The 12,791-nt window shown below is 42.7% G+C and overlaps 1 long non-coding RNA gene and 10 other non-coding genes across 13 annotated transcripts; all 11 read right to left on the reverse strand.

Annotated features, from left to right (window-relative positions):
- Positions 1-486: 486 nt before the first annotated feature.
- LOC120370675 lies at positions 487-12,724 on the reverse strand. Of its 3 annotated transcripts, none has more exons than XR_005583871.1 (15): positions 12,613-12,724; positions 10,927-10,974; positions 10,143-10,171; positions 9,793-9,838; positions 9,285-9,313; positions 8,352-8,474; positions 6,729-6,754; positions 6,233-6,275; positions 5,633-5,660; positions 5,012-5,059; positions 4,047-4,141; positions 3,654-3,693; positions 2,364-2,417; positions 1,172-1,213; positions 487-952 (listed from the first exon to the last, which is right to left on the reverse strand). It is a non-coding gene; the product is annotated as an uncharacterized LOC120370675 (long non-coding RNA). The 3 variants fall into 3 exon arrangements; XR_005583872.1 differs by having other exon boundaries at positions 6,233-6,345; XR_005583873.1 differs by lacking the exon at positions 12,613-12,724 and adding an exon at positions 12,270-12,588.
- On the reverse strand, positions 1,723-1,805 carry LOC120371224. The gene has a single exon (XR_005584219.1). It is a non-coding gene; the product is annotated as a small nucleolar RNA snR60/Z15/Z230/Z193/J17 (small nucleolar RNA).
- LOC120371211 lies at positions 2,499-2,578 on the reverse strand. The gene has a single exon (XR_005584206.1). It is a non-coding gene; the product is annotated as a small nucleolar RNA SNORD79 (small nucleolar RNA).
- Positions 3,769-3,836, reverse strand: LOC120371232. Its single transcript, XR_005584227.1, has one exon. It is a non-coding gene; the product is annotated as a small nucleolar RNA SNORD75 (small nucleolar RNA).
- On the reverse strand, positions 5,493-5,568 carry LOC120371220. The gene has a single exon (XR_005584215.1). It is a non-coding gene; the product is annotated as a small nucleolar RNA SNORD47 (small nucleolar RNA).
- On the reverse strand, positions 5,779-5,843 carry LOC120371229. The gene has a single exon (XR_005584224.1). It is a non-coding gene; the product is annotated as a small nucleolar RNA SNORD78 (small nucleolar RNA).
- LOC120371223 lies at positions 6,350-6,414 on the reverse strand. The gene has a single exon (XR_005584218.1). It is a non-coding gene; the product is annotated as a small nucleolar RNA SNORD44 (small nucleolar RNA).
- LOC120371225 lies at positions 9,398-9,481 on the reverse strand. Its single transcript, XR_005584220.1, has one exon. It is a non-coding gene; the product is annotated as a small nucleolar RNA snR60/Z15/Z230/Z193/J17 (small nucleolar RNA).
- On the reverse strand, positions 9,909-9,990 carry LOC120371208. Its single transcript, XR_005584203.1, has one exon. It is a non-coding gene; the product is annotated as a small nucleolar RNA SNORD24 (small nucleolar RNA).
- Positions 10,250-10,316, reverse strand: LOC120371230. Its single transcript, XR_005584225.1, has one exon. It is a non-coding gene; the product is annotated as a small nucleolar RNA SNORD75 (small nucleolar RNA).
- On the reverse strand, positions 11,431-11,508 carry LOC120371222. Its single transcript, XR_005584217.1, has one exon. It is a non-coding gene; the product is annotated as a small nucleolar RNA SNORD74 (small nucleolar RNA).
- Positions 12,725-12,791: the final 67 nt, after the last annotated feature.

A 12,791-nucleotide genomic window follows, 5' to 3' on the forward strand; every position in this document is an offset into this window, starting at 1 on the left:
GTTGGAGCTGTCATTCAAACAGATTTTTAGTGTGGCTATAATAAGCAATGTGGCCTTGTCCTTCCCCCTTCAAAATAACTTTTGAAACCATGCATTCAAACAGACAAGGTAACCTGGGGAGGAGGGGAGGGTGGTTGGCTTACAGGGAATTAAAATCAACAAAGAGGGTGGATTTGCATCAAGGAGAAACATACAGCTGTCATACTGAAGCCTGGCCAGTCATTAAACTGGTTTTCAAAGCCTCCCTGGTGTCTGGCACAAAATGTGTGTCGGCTAGTGCTGCTACCCACAGTGCACTGCTCCATAGGTCAATGCTAGCCACAGTAGTGAGGATACTCTGCCAACTTAATGCACGTAATGTGGACATAAAAATCGACTGTATAAGATTGATTTCTAAAAATTGACTTCTATAAATTTGACCTAATTTCATAGTGTAGACATACCCTGAGACTTCAAACTCATACAGAATATACAACTACACCAGACTAATCATTTGTGATGAGTTTATTTTAGCACATTTCAAATTTCTTAATTAAACAGCTGTTATTTTACTTCTAAAGTCTACTTAGTGCTGGTTAAAAGACACATGGCAAAAGTTCAGAGCAAGTCTAGTTTCTTAATTGGATATTTAGCAACAGACTAAAGTGTGTACCAATGTAGAAGCATGTGACAAGTGGGGCAACAAGACATTCTGAACGTAATCTTTTCTGCACAAATTTGTAGACTACTCTTCATCCAGAAGTCATGTCACTTATTGTGGCAAGCGTAGAACACAGCAAGTACTGCTGCCTCATCTGTCCTTTCAACACCCTTGCAAGCCCCTTAAATGGTCCTGGTGAGCTCTGAGTGCAGGCAGGACTGTGGAGCAAGGACTCCAGGCCAAACTGATAGTCTAAATGGGGTGGCAGAGACACTTAGGAGTTGCTGGATACACAATCTGATGCCTTCAACACTGCAAGGAGAGAGGCAAAAACTGTTATAGGATGAAGCATTGATCTCTGAAGCACAAGATGTTTATTGACAGGAATAGATCAGACCTTAGATTTTCCATCACTCATCAGAGAGAGAGTTCAAGCTAAGGTTGTAATCATCATCTCTCCATTCCAGCAAAGGGATCAAATCAGCATTTCACTGTTAAGTGCTGAAGCAATGCAAGTAAAGTGATACCCACCTTTCTGATTCCTCAACTGTCCATTCAAACCAATCTTGCTCTCTAAAGAGAAGGAAAATGGACATACATTAAGAGTTCTCCCATCAGTAGCACCTCAGCAAGAGTGGAAATGGTTTACAGCACTGGAACTCATTTGGCAGAATCTAATTTCATCGGTAGTTACAAGTGCCCTTTCCCATCTGCATTTTGGAACCTGCACTGTAAAAATGCAAGTGCACCAGTCTCATGCATTTAACTGCTAGCAGATCCGTACAGCTGGATCTTAGTTTTGCAAAGGAACCTTCCACAAAAGCACTGGACCTACAAGGCTCAACACCAGGGTATGTCCTTTATAAGAAGGTTCTCCTTACACACACCCCATAGAGGTTCTATGGGCCAAGCCATTGCCCCTGGTTGTATAATTCTTCCCTTAACAACCCGTGGGCAAGTTAGGCTTCAAGTGGACACACTAATTACCCTCAAGGAGCAGGTAATGTGGAGTAAGAAGGTGCTATTTTCATATAGTCACTTAAGACCACAAGAGCTCTTTAATGTCAGGATTCAGCTGTAGCCAGATACATCAGATAGGAGCGAAAGACAAAGTTGTGTTCGTCACTGTGTATTCTGCTGAACTATGTTATCATCATTGTATCGGCTTAATAGCACTTTCATTCACTAGGGCGTTTAGTTTCAGGCTGTCATCCCTCTACTGTTACTGCTCCTACAAAGTGGGAGCATGAAAAGTTAGTGACGGACTAAGATGTGCTGGCTTTGAAGCAGCTCTTTGATTCAGAGTTACACTAAGGTAGAATGTGACTAAAATGGGCTTCTAGCTTTGTTTGACTGCAGTGATCAGACTGTATTACAGTAACCAGTAGAAGGGGCCCAAATCCTGCTCTCATTAGCTTTAATGGAAGCAAGACAGACACTGTCCTTCTAATGGTCAGCCATGGAAGTCAAGCTGTTTTCTAAGAATGATTCTGCATAAAGAATTAATTGAACATTTCTGCTGGTATGAGAGTCAGAAGAATTCTCCTGACATCCCCATTGTTGAACAGGAACTGCAAGTGTCATGGGAGCTAGCAGATATGGCCAAATATATGCAAAAAACAGTCACAGCACTAGGTTCAGTCACTCCTCACTAAACTGCACTGACAGCTCAATGGACCCTCAAGAGCTTCCAAAAATCTAAGCTACTCTGCTTTATCCTTACCTTTCAGGCAGGCAGAGGGCTGATTGCTTCACTGAATGTTTGACCAACTTTACTCTGTAACATAATAATTCAGTTTTTACAAACAGGTTCTGGCTGGTGGAATCAGATTCTTACTAGAGACAACTTGAAGTTCTGTACTGTTTCAGCATAAGAGTCCTCCTCATTCTCTTTCAGAGAGATTCCCATTGTTTACAACAAAATCATCATCAACAGTACACACACACACACACACACACACAGAGGAAGTCAGCATTTCACCAATATACTTTAGTCAGCAGTGGAATAGTTTTGTTTAGCTCCAGCAGCATTGAATAATCTCTCACTCTCAGTGGAGAGAATGAAAGTCACACTGCAGTACACAACCCTAATTCCAACCTGCCACTGAGACAGCTAGCATATAAAAACAAAATTAGGTCAAACCATATAGGAGATGGAGAATGCTGTTGGGTTGGGTGTGACTTTCTGGGAATATCTCTGCTTTTTAGAACTGGTGAACTAGCAGTGAGGTTGATCAATTGTAAGAGTGGATGTTTCATAAAACTGATGTGGAAGAGGAATCTTACAATATCATTTTCATAATTACATATCAGATAAATGCAACAGCCAACTTACCATATCAAATTGTCTGGTAATTCTATTCTCATGACTAAAGATGACCACTTACATTACAGACATCTATAAGCAGCAAAGCCTCAGCACTACATTCTTAGAAACATCTTCAGTCCACTATGGCTTTGGGTCTGTGCAGAGAGCTGTGTGGCTTTAGAATGTACATAACAGCCATACTGGGTCAGACCAAAGGTCCATCTAGCCCCAGGGTTCTCAAACTGGTGGTGGGGTCATGAGGTTGTTATATGAGAGGTTGTGAGTTGTCAGCCTCCACCCTCAAACCCTGCTTTGCCTCCAGTATTTATAATAGTGTTAAATATTTTAACATGCATTTTTAACTTATGGGCGGGAGAAGAGAAGTTGCACTCAGGCTTGTGTGTGAAAGGGGTCACCAATTCAAAAAGTTAGACAACTACTGATCTAGCCCAATATCCCGTTTTCCAACAGTGGCCAATGGCAGGTGCTTCAGAGGGAATGAACAGAACAGATAATTAAGTGATCCATCTGCGGTCACCCATTCCCAGCTTCTGGCAACTGTCCAGAGCTAACTCTAAAAAGCAGAGCAGCTCATAATGGCTGCAAACACTTCATTCAATGCACATATCTAGCATAGGATGTGCTTCCACTGGCAGCCAGAGAACCAGAGCAAAGACTCTACTCCAAGTTCAAGTAAAGAATTACCTCAGCAAAGTGATCCTTTTTCCAGGAGTGCACTCCAGCCCTAGAGGGGAAAAAAATAAACTCAAATGTTACATGTCATTGTTTGCTCCGCCTGCAGGCATACCACTAGTTTCAAAGCCTCAGAGTGAAGTTTTCAGAAACCTGTTCTGTCCACTACTCTTATAATCTAAGTCATCACAGGCTTCAATTCTAGCCCCAAGCCAAGTGTCACTGTTTGTTCAGTTGTAAAGGAAAGCAAGGGAGAAGGGAACCTCTATCATACAGCTCCAGGGGTGGCATCCTAGATATGCAGTTCTTATTCACTCCCTGTGGAGCATAAGGCGCCAACCACTCTCCTCCATTCATTTTGTTCTTGAGCGAGACAGCAGATTTCATCCCACTTCATTCCCATACCTTTCCTTTCCTCTTCAATGGTCCTTCGCCACGTCCCCAATGGTCTACCTCTCCTCCTTCCTTGTGGTGTCCATCGTAGGGCAATACGAGGGTGTCTGTCAGATATGCAGTTAATAGATTTTAATCTGGATTTCAAATGCTGTGAATCGACTCAGTCTGGTTTCACAGCTAGAATCTTCTCTGAAGATTTACATTTTCCAGGTACTAGAGGAATAGCCTCGTACTAATCTGACACCAATATCAATGTTGGTGAATTTGCACCTATATGTTATGATTTTTGTAGACAAGGAGTTATCACTGTGGTCCAGTGGCTAGGGCCCAGGAGACCAAGGTTCTGCACAAATGTGTACTATGCAGTTTTAGTCATTTCATCCCATGAAACTCTGCTGCAAGAATTGCCATCACCATTTTGCAGAGTGACCCAAAGTGCTATAGTAGGAATTTAAGCTTTTTGAAAGTTACTCCCATATTGCTTCTGTGGTATCATTGTTAAAGTGGGTGCAGGAGGCATATTCAAAACAGAAGAAAATTTAGGAGCATCAAGATGGGCAAGTTCCACCTTACAAGCCTATTAACTTTTTTGTGAGTGCTCTGTGTTGGCCCCTCTCATTTAAGTTAATGGGAGTCGTCCCCCACCCTGACTATAGTGGGAACAGTGCTGGGCTAAAACTGAGGAGTTGTTTTTTTGAAAGCCCCAGTATTTTATAATTGGAACAAGGGCTTGCTCCTTAATTGTTTAGAGGTGCACCTATCACATCTCCGCATTCTTGAAAAAGTGTTAGTGTTTGACAGTAACACACATCTGTATCTAGGCCCAGAGTTTAACACAAGTGAAGCCACTAAGCTTCATACAAACACAACAATGAAAGGTTGGTTCCATCACACGATGCAGTTACTTCTACAGGATTAAAACCCAGCTGGTTTTGCCACATATAACCCACAAAGGAACAGAGTAAGATACAAACCTCACTTGAAATGCTGTCCTGATCATCCATCATCTTCTAATATTAATGCTTATGGAGGGGGAAAGAAAGTTGTTTAAAGTGTATTATAACATGAATTAGTAACCCAAACTAGCTAGACTATAACCCGCTCAACTAGATTTCCTTGATCTACAGTGTGGAAGACTAGCAGAAGTGATCCAAGTGAAGTATGAACTATTTTTTTTAAAAGCTTGGTTAATTTAATCATTTAAGGGAGTGAACAGATCATTCCTTGGCCCATCCTAAGCAGTAGAGGTTTCAGACCCCATCATCTGAGGTGTTCATCCAGACATAAGTGTCATTTCAATTGGTAACCTCTAGAGCAAAAGGGACAAGTTAAAGTATTCTAACAGTTGAGATGCCACAATACGCTCCATGTATTCAGTACATTTTTAAAATCCCTTCCACTCCAAGCTTCTGGGCCAGTCTATGTTTAGAGGACACACTGACAGAGCAAGAATGTAACCTCAGAGTAAATGGAACGGAAAGGAGTAATATCATGGACATTCATTTGGCAGAATCTAGTTTCATCACTGGTTACAACAATGCTCCTACTAGCTACACGTTAACAACTGATTGGTCTACACAAAAATACATACTCACCCAAGTTTATTCAAGGCAGGGCCAGGACCTAACAAGCAGAAGTGAGAGCATTAGTTTCTTTTTGACAGCTCTCCAGGAGTAAAAAGGACGCAATTCTGCATAAAGTAAAATAATGTCTTCATTTCTGTATTACTTCATTTACAGGGTGTTTCAGTAATGAAGCAGTCCACATACTGATTTCAGGTCAGACATTTGTATAACATCATTATAAACCCTGTAGGAGACAGCTGCTATGTGGATTAGCCTACAACATTCCACGATTCCCTAGAACACAAGTCTTCAAAATCCACTGTAGCTGTTTATCCACAGATCTCAAAACAAAGCATTAAGTCTCTGGTGAAGCACTACCTTGGATTATCCTTAAGTGAGCCCTGCAGGCTAGCAGTACCTGAAACCTTGTGGCAGAAAGGGGGAAAGGACAAGCCAGGAAACCTCACAGGAATCCTACATTAAGAACTTTAGTATGATTTCCACCACAATGCATGAGACATTAGATGTCAGCACCTGGACACCAGACTGTAGCAGGGCACCAAACTATTTATTACATTATGTCAATAGCCAAGTTAAAACCAAAGCAAAACTAGCATACTGATGACTTACCACTGCTAACAGCAGCACTCTGTACATCCAAGTCACCCCAGTCCTGGAATGAATCAGAGTGTAAGGACAACTCAGACAACCAACCATGAAACAGGAAAATCCAAGCCAGATGCCTGAAATCAGATAGAGCTAATTACAGACCTCCATGATTGAGTCAGTCTATTTGCATCTCATCATACAGGCTGCTTGTATGGACTGGGCAACAATCTGTTTTTAACTAAAATCTGTGTGGTGAGGATAGGCTGTGGAGGAGTATCAGATGAGAAATGGTCTTCTCCTGTCAATGGGAGCTGTACATGTTTGCTACACTGGATAAGTTGTTAGTGTTGGGCCCTCTGCCAATTCTCCCCCTATTCCTCTACTATTTTAGGATGTGATGTGCAATAAGCAACCAGCACGGATATTTCTATATACTTTAGAGGCATACTCTAGACCCATCCCTTTCCCACCTCTAGTTACTCTAGTATTCCCATGAAGTTAAAAATACAGTACTTACAGGATATCCAAGCACCCTCTGGAAGCCTGAAACAGAAAGCTGGTATTAGCTGGAGCTCATAAGAAGCTTCTGTAGTATTTAATTATTATAGAACTGTATCAGTGTTTAGTCAATTTTATCCTCATTAGGATCAGAGACCTGATTCATCATCACCTACAGTACACAGACAGCCTGTTTTCCATTACATACGATGACATCCTCCTCTCTAACCTAGATGGGTACTTGCCTAAGAATCCTGCACCAATCCTATTAGACCCTCCAGGAGCTCTTTATTTTACTGTCCCCTTCCTGGGTACATCTCTTCACTGATGAGGTAACTCAGGTGATCAGCAGTTGGGTCTGAGCACTCAGGTTGGCTTAGCCTGGGTGCAAGCAGCCAGACTGCAAAGCCATATCTGAGTTACTGGTGCTGCATCCACTTGTGTGTTGCTAGGACTTTTGGGTGCATATCCCATGGCTCTATGATTTGCTCACAGTGAGCTGTTGGAGAACTTGTCTGTCCTGAGCGCACAGGGTAGAAGTTATGGGAAGGCACTGGATGGTTATCAGCACTCAGCTGATTGAGCTGAGTCTTGATTGCCAAGCAAGGCGATAAGCAGCACTCAGGCATTAGCTGGCCTGTCCCAGGGCATACACTAGCTTGAGTGTAAAGTACCACCACTCAGGCCACAAGGTTGTATGTGAACAGTTAGGGTCTTAACTCAGGTGTGGCCCCTAAGTTAACTCTGCAGTGAAGACGACAAGTCTGGAGGCCTAGATCCCATCTGCTCACCACCCAAATAAAGATGGGCAGGGCTCCCTCTGGAGCAAACCCTGACTAACTTAGCAGCTTCTTGCATCTGCCAATGTCTTCCTCTGCTAGAGCCACCTCTTAGTCTTATGAACAAAGATTTAAAAAAACCAGACAGTTCCCACAATTGGTCAATAGCATGTTAAACTTCTAATGCTATTACAGCAGGATAAAATAGTCAGGTCTTGAGAAAAAAAAGTACTCTGCTTTGGCAAACTAACTAAACTTAGTTGTCAGATTAAAAAACTGGTGTGGCCACTTGCCCTAAAGCTACGCCTGCTGCAATTTAAAGGAGAGTTGTATACCATATGACTGTACAATGCAAATCAGCTTTCTAAAACCATTAACCTACCAGGGAGTGTCTAGGCACCATGGAAAGTCCCTGTTCTGAACTGCTTATGTTTTCAACAGACAGGCCAGAGAAAGTTATTCTCCATCCATAAAATGGAGAAACAAAGCATCGGGAGATGAAGCATGTTACCCAATACTGAAGGAGAGTGTGTCAAAGCCAAGAATTAAACCCAGTACTGCAAGTCATGGTTCAGTCTTAGGATTTCTGCTCCCCGTAGAGCAGGTTTAATACTATAAGAATATTAATTGTACACATTTGAAGAATCCTAGTGAAAATTGTCTAACAAGATCAGATGCTATTAGATCAACCTCACATACTACATTTCTTGTTTGTTCCATATACTTTTCCCTTCCTGGCTTCACTCCACTTTGAAAGCTCTAAGGTTTCCTATTGCCAACATTCAAAGCAGATTAAATAGATGGCTGCAGGACAGTGTGAAATATGTAGTATTTACACTAGAAAGTGTGTCCTCCAAAGTTACCTTTGTATGAAGTGTCCTGTGCTCTACTCTCCCTGCAAACAATATGGAACTGTGTTCAAGTTGGAATTTTTATCTCCATACATCGGGCAGGTGGTCATCCGAAGCCAATCTATTTAACACAGCCTGTAAAGAAGAGACAATTATGGTACCCATGCCACTAGTTATTTATTATTTGTATTACTGGAGCATTTAGGAGCAATCATAGACAAAGACCAATTTCTGCAAGGCACTGTACAGACAGAACAAAGACTGTCTCTGCTCCAAAGAGCCAACAATGCAAGAATAAAAAAACAGATGAAAGACAGACCTGGGGTGTGAGGGGGAAGACCTCAAAAACAATATGGTCAGCAGGGTACCAGCACGTTAGACATTTAGGCTGGGTCTACACCTAAAACAGAGGTCAACATAACTACATGACTCAGGGCTGTGACATTAAGTAGACCAAACTCCCAGCACAGATGCTGTTTTGAGCATTTCTCTCTACTTCAGTTACTAGAGAAGACTAGCAAAAAAAGAAATTTTGCTGTAAAGCCAGCCAGTCTTCAGAGCACTTTTGGCAGACAAAGGAAGAGCACATTTATGACCTGAGCTTTCTTTGTGAACTAGCTGCCAGAGTCAATCACAAGCAACTGGAGGATGCATCAGATAGGAGCAAGAGACAGTACAGCATGTTCTTCACAGACCATCTGCTGAATTATGTTATCTCCAGTGGAGGCTGTATATCAGAGAACGACTTGCTTTGTATTTTCAACTATCAAGTTATTTCCTAATTTACTTCTAAATTTGTCTGAGGTGCATGAAAGACTTGGGCAGCCCCCCCCCCCAAAAGCCACTTCTTTAGAGTAGATTTCTTCCCTAGACACTATTTACTAGCCAAATATCAGCAGTTTTCGCCAGAAGAACAACCTGCTCAGGTCAGAACTAATGTCTTACCTTTCATCATCAGGATTCACCTTCCAGGCCTATATGAAGAGAAAAAGGAAAAAATTAGGAACCATTACCATTTTAGCATTTTTAACATGTACCAGGGAGGATCACATGATAGCCAGATACATCAGATAGGAGCGAAAGACAAAGCTTGTGTTCGTCACTGTGCATTCTGCTGAACTATGTTGTCATCACTGTATCGGCTTTGGTGAGACTGGTTCTAAGCTATTTTTCTAACATGGAGTTTGGTTTAGTTAGTGTGATCTACCAAAAGGCGGGAGTGGCGCTGAATGAAAAGATGCTCTAGAAACAGCTACTCAACCACAGAAGACAATACAAGAGACTGAGTAATAGTGAGAGTTAGAATTGTTCTGCTGTATTAAGCAGACACAGAACTCTAAACACGTTCCATAACCATCCTTGTCATTGCACTGCCTCAGCTCCATAAAGGAAGGGGAAACCCATTAATGGGCCATGGAGATGTTTTTCCAAGAGGAGTTATTCTGTTTCTTACCAGATAATCTTCCTTCTATGAAGCTTCCAACTTCCTCCATTAAATCCTGAGAAAAGAGAGGAGAGTTATGAAACAGGTTCAGACATCAATAGATGAAACTGTTCTCAACAGTGTTGTGCCTCAGTTTGAAATACAGGTGGTTGAGAGCTCTCATCATTCTCTTGTCAAGAGTAGCAAATAAGTGTCATCATTGTGGCACAAGGGGAAAGTCTAGTATTTAGCTGCTGGAAATATTTAGCTAGCGTACTGATCGGATTAAAAACAAGGCCTCTAGACAATGATTTACATTTATTTCTCTTTAAGTAACTTTGTCCCTCATTTATGATGCAAAAAATTAAACATGATTTTACCTTAGCAAGTAGCATCAGGTCTCGGTCTGCTAACAAAAGAAACAAAGAAACCAAATCAGGCATTGGTAAAACAAAGTCTGAGATCAAAGATAACAGGCACCGAATATAGCCTCAGAATAGAGTTCTCAGAAATCACTTCTGTCCACTACTCTTATCTTTAAAGCATCATTGGCTGTTCAGTTTAATAGCACAGTCTTTCACTGCAAAACCTTTTGTTATAGGCCTATCTGAAGTAATTGTCCTAGAAATCAGAATGTGAGCCAGTGTCCTGTCCCAAAAAAATCAAGCCATTGTTTAGCCCCTTCAGATGACCTCCAAGGATGCAAGAGTGTTATTAGTGGAGGGAAGGAGAACTACAACATAATAAAATATCCCTTTAGACTGATTGAAGGGAGATATTATATGAAGTGAGGTTTTTTTTACCCACAAAAGCTTATGCCCAAATAAATCTGTTAGTCTTTAAGGTGCCACCGGACTCCTTGTTGTTTTTGTGGATACACACTAAGACAGCTACCCCATGATATAGGGAAAGAATGATATTCTTCACCTACAGCAGGGTGAGGATTGCCCATACAGCTATCAAAGAGGCCCAATTAAGAGCAACTTGCTATATAAACAGCTACTGGAAGATTCATGGAGCAACACTGGTCCTGTACCTCCTGAGAAATCAGCAGGCACTCCAGATTTCTTTAAAACAGTCAAGCCAGACATAAGTGGATCTGTACTAGGCCAAAGAGTACTTGTCCCCCACAATTAAACCCTACAGTTAAAAAGCAGTACCTACCAGTTTTGTAGTTACCAGCGAGGGAAGAACTTGCTTGATGTATCATGGCTAAAAACAGAAGATGTATATGTTACATAATTTCCTCAGTTTCAGAAAATAGCCTACCTAGATAGTCTGAAAATTTGAGGTCAGGTTGACAAAAGGTGCAAGACTAATAGGACTCCAAAGCAATTATTCCAGAACAGCTACAGCACACACTGTACTACAAATTCACTTCAGCCTGTTCTGGAAGCACTATTGTTAGGTCTCAGACTATTAAAAGGGCCAGTTAATGCCAATGAGAATTTTTTTTGCAATAAAAAAAAATATAGCCAGCCGCCCCCTCCCCCCCCGGGACATTAATTATTACCCACCATTCCTTCTACAATGCAATTACAACTTTATAGAGGCACCTAGTTACACTCAGGCAATCACTATTACAATTTGATTTTGCCTGCCTAAACGGGACTAGAACATACTACCTCCAAACTACTTATACGATTGCCCAGTGATGAATATACCCCATGTCCAGCTCAGAGATGTTGGTATTCATCATACTCTCAGATGTCCCTACCAACATGGTTTTCATCATCTGCACGTACATGGAGGGCAAGTTGCACTGAGACATGACACTATCCCATTAAAAAAAGGAAATCTGGGGCCCGGTAACTATTACTAAGGAAAAACCATGCTTGTACAAAGACCTGCTTGCTCGCCTACTACTGCACATAGCATTACACGAGGAGAGATTCAACACTTTCCACCACGTGTTCTCATGCAACGGTCAGATATTCTTTCCAACTCACTCTAAGGGCATTTCCACCTACACCGATGCTACATTTTTCCAGTTCTATCTCCACCTTCACCATACGGGCTGGAAGAAAGACCAATCCCTCCTCAAGCTACTTCCTATTGAGAAGCTACCAATGGGCACCCAAGCTACGGCAAGCTCTATAGCTCTATTATGAGCTTACATAGAACCCTACACATCATTATAAAATAGAGGAACAGGGCCACAACACTATTTTTGATCTATTCCTACAAGTTGCTAGTTGGTAGAGCTGAGGCCTAAACATTCTGTCAGAACAGCTTTAGGAAAAGCAATGGGCTGCCTTTTAAGAGTCAGGGACTGTCATACACACACACCACAGACTTGCTTTGGCCAGTCTACTAGCAGGCGTCTCTCTAAAGCAGGCGTTTTTCATTTGCAGCCACATACAGTTTTTTAATGGAGGTGCAGACCCCTCTGGAAATCTTAGGCATCACCTGCGAAGCATATGTTGAAAACCACTACACTAGAGTCACTTAATGCTCTGCTGAAGACTCTCCCAGACCGGGGATGCTAAGGGCAGAGTCCAACTTACCTGGCACTGCACCACGTGCAACCCCATAGCCTCTGATGCCCACGAAGTCGGCGCCCATCAAAGCCACCCCTACGCCAACTTAGAAAAGCTCCAGGGTACTACAGCCCCCAGTATTCAAGGCTCAACGAAGCCACTGAGGAGCAGGAGCCCACACGCGGCGGCGGGTGGTGCGGGGGGGGGGAGACAATCCACCTCCATCCTCCTCAGCCCGCACCCATCGGCGGCAAAGCCCCTCCGGGAGAGGGCGCACACCGCCTCGGGACCGCGATGGGGTCGGCACTGACCAGCATGGAGCCGCCAGAGCGGCCTCAAGGCGCGCGATGCGATGCGATGCGACACTCACCCGGCCCCAGGCCACCGCGCTGCACTCACCGGCTCAGCAAAAGGGAAGAAGGAGGCGGTGCCACCGGTATATATGTCCGCCTCGCAACGCTGTCACGTGACGGTGCAGCGGCAATCATGGTCCCAGCAAAACTATTGTCATAGGACCTACCCACAGAACAATGACGATGACGGAAGCCA

Source organism: Mauremys reevesii, linkage group 8, assembly GCF_016161935.1.
Source record: "Mauremys reevesii isolate NIE-2019 linkage group 8, ASM1616193v1, whole genome shotgun sequence".
Lineage (NCBI taxonomy): Eukaryota > Metazoa > Chordata > Testudines > Geoemydidae > Mauremys > Mauremys reevesii.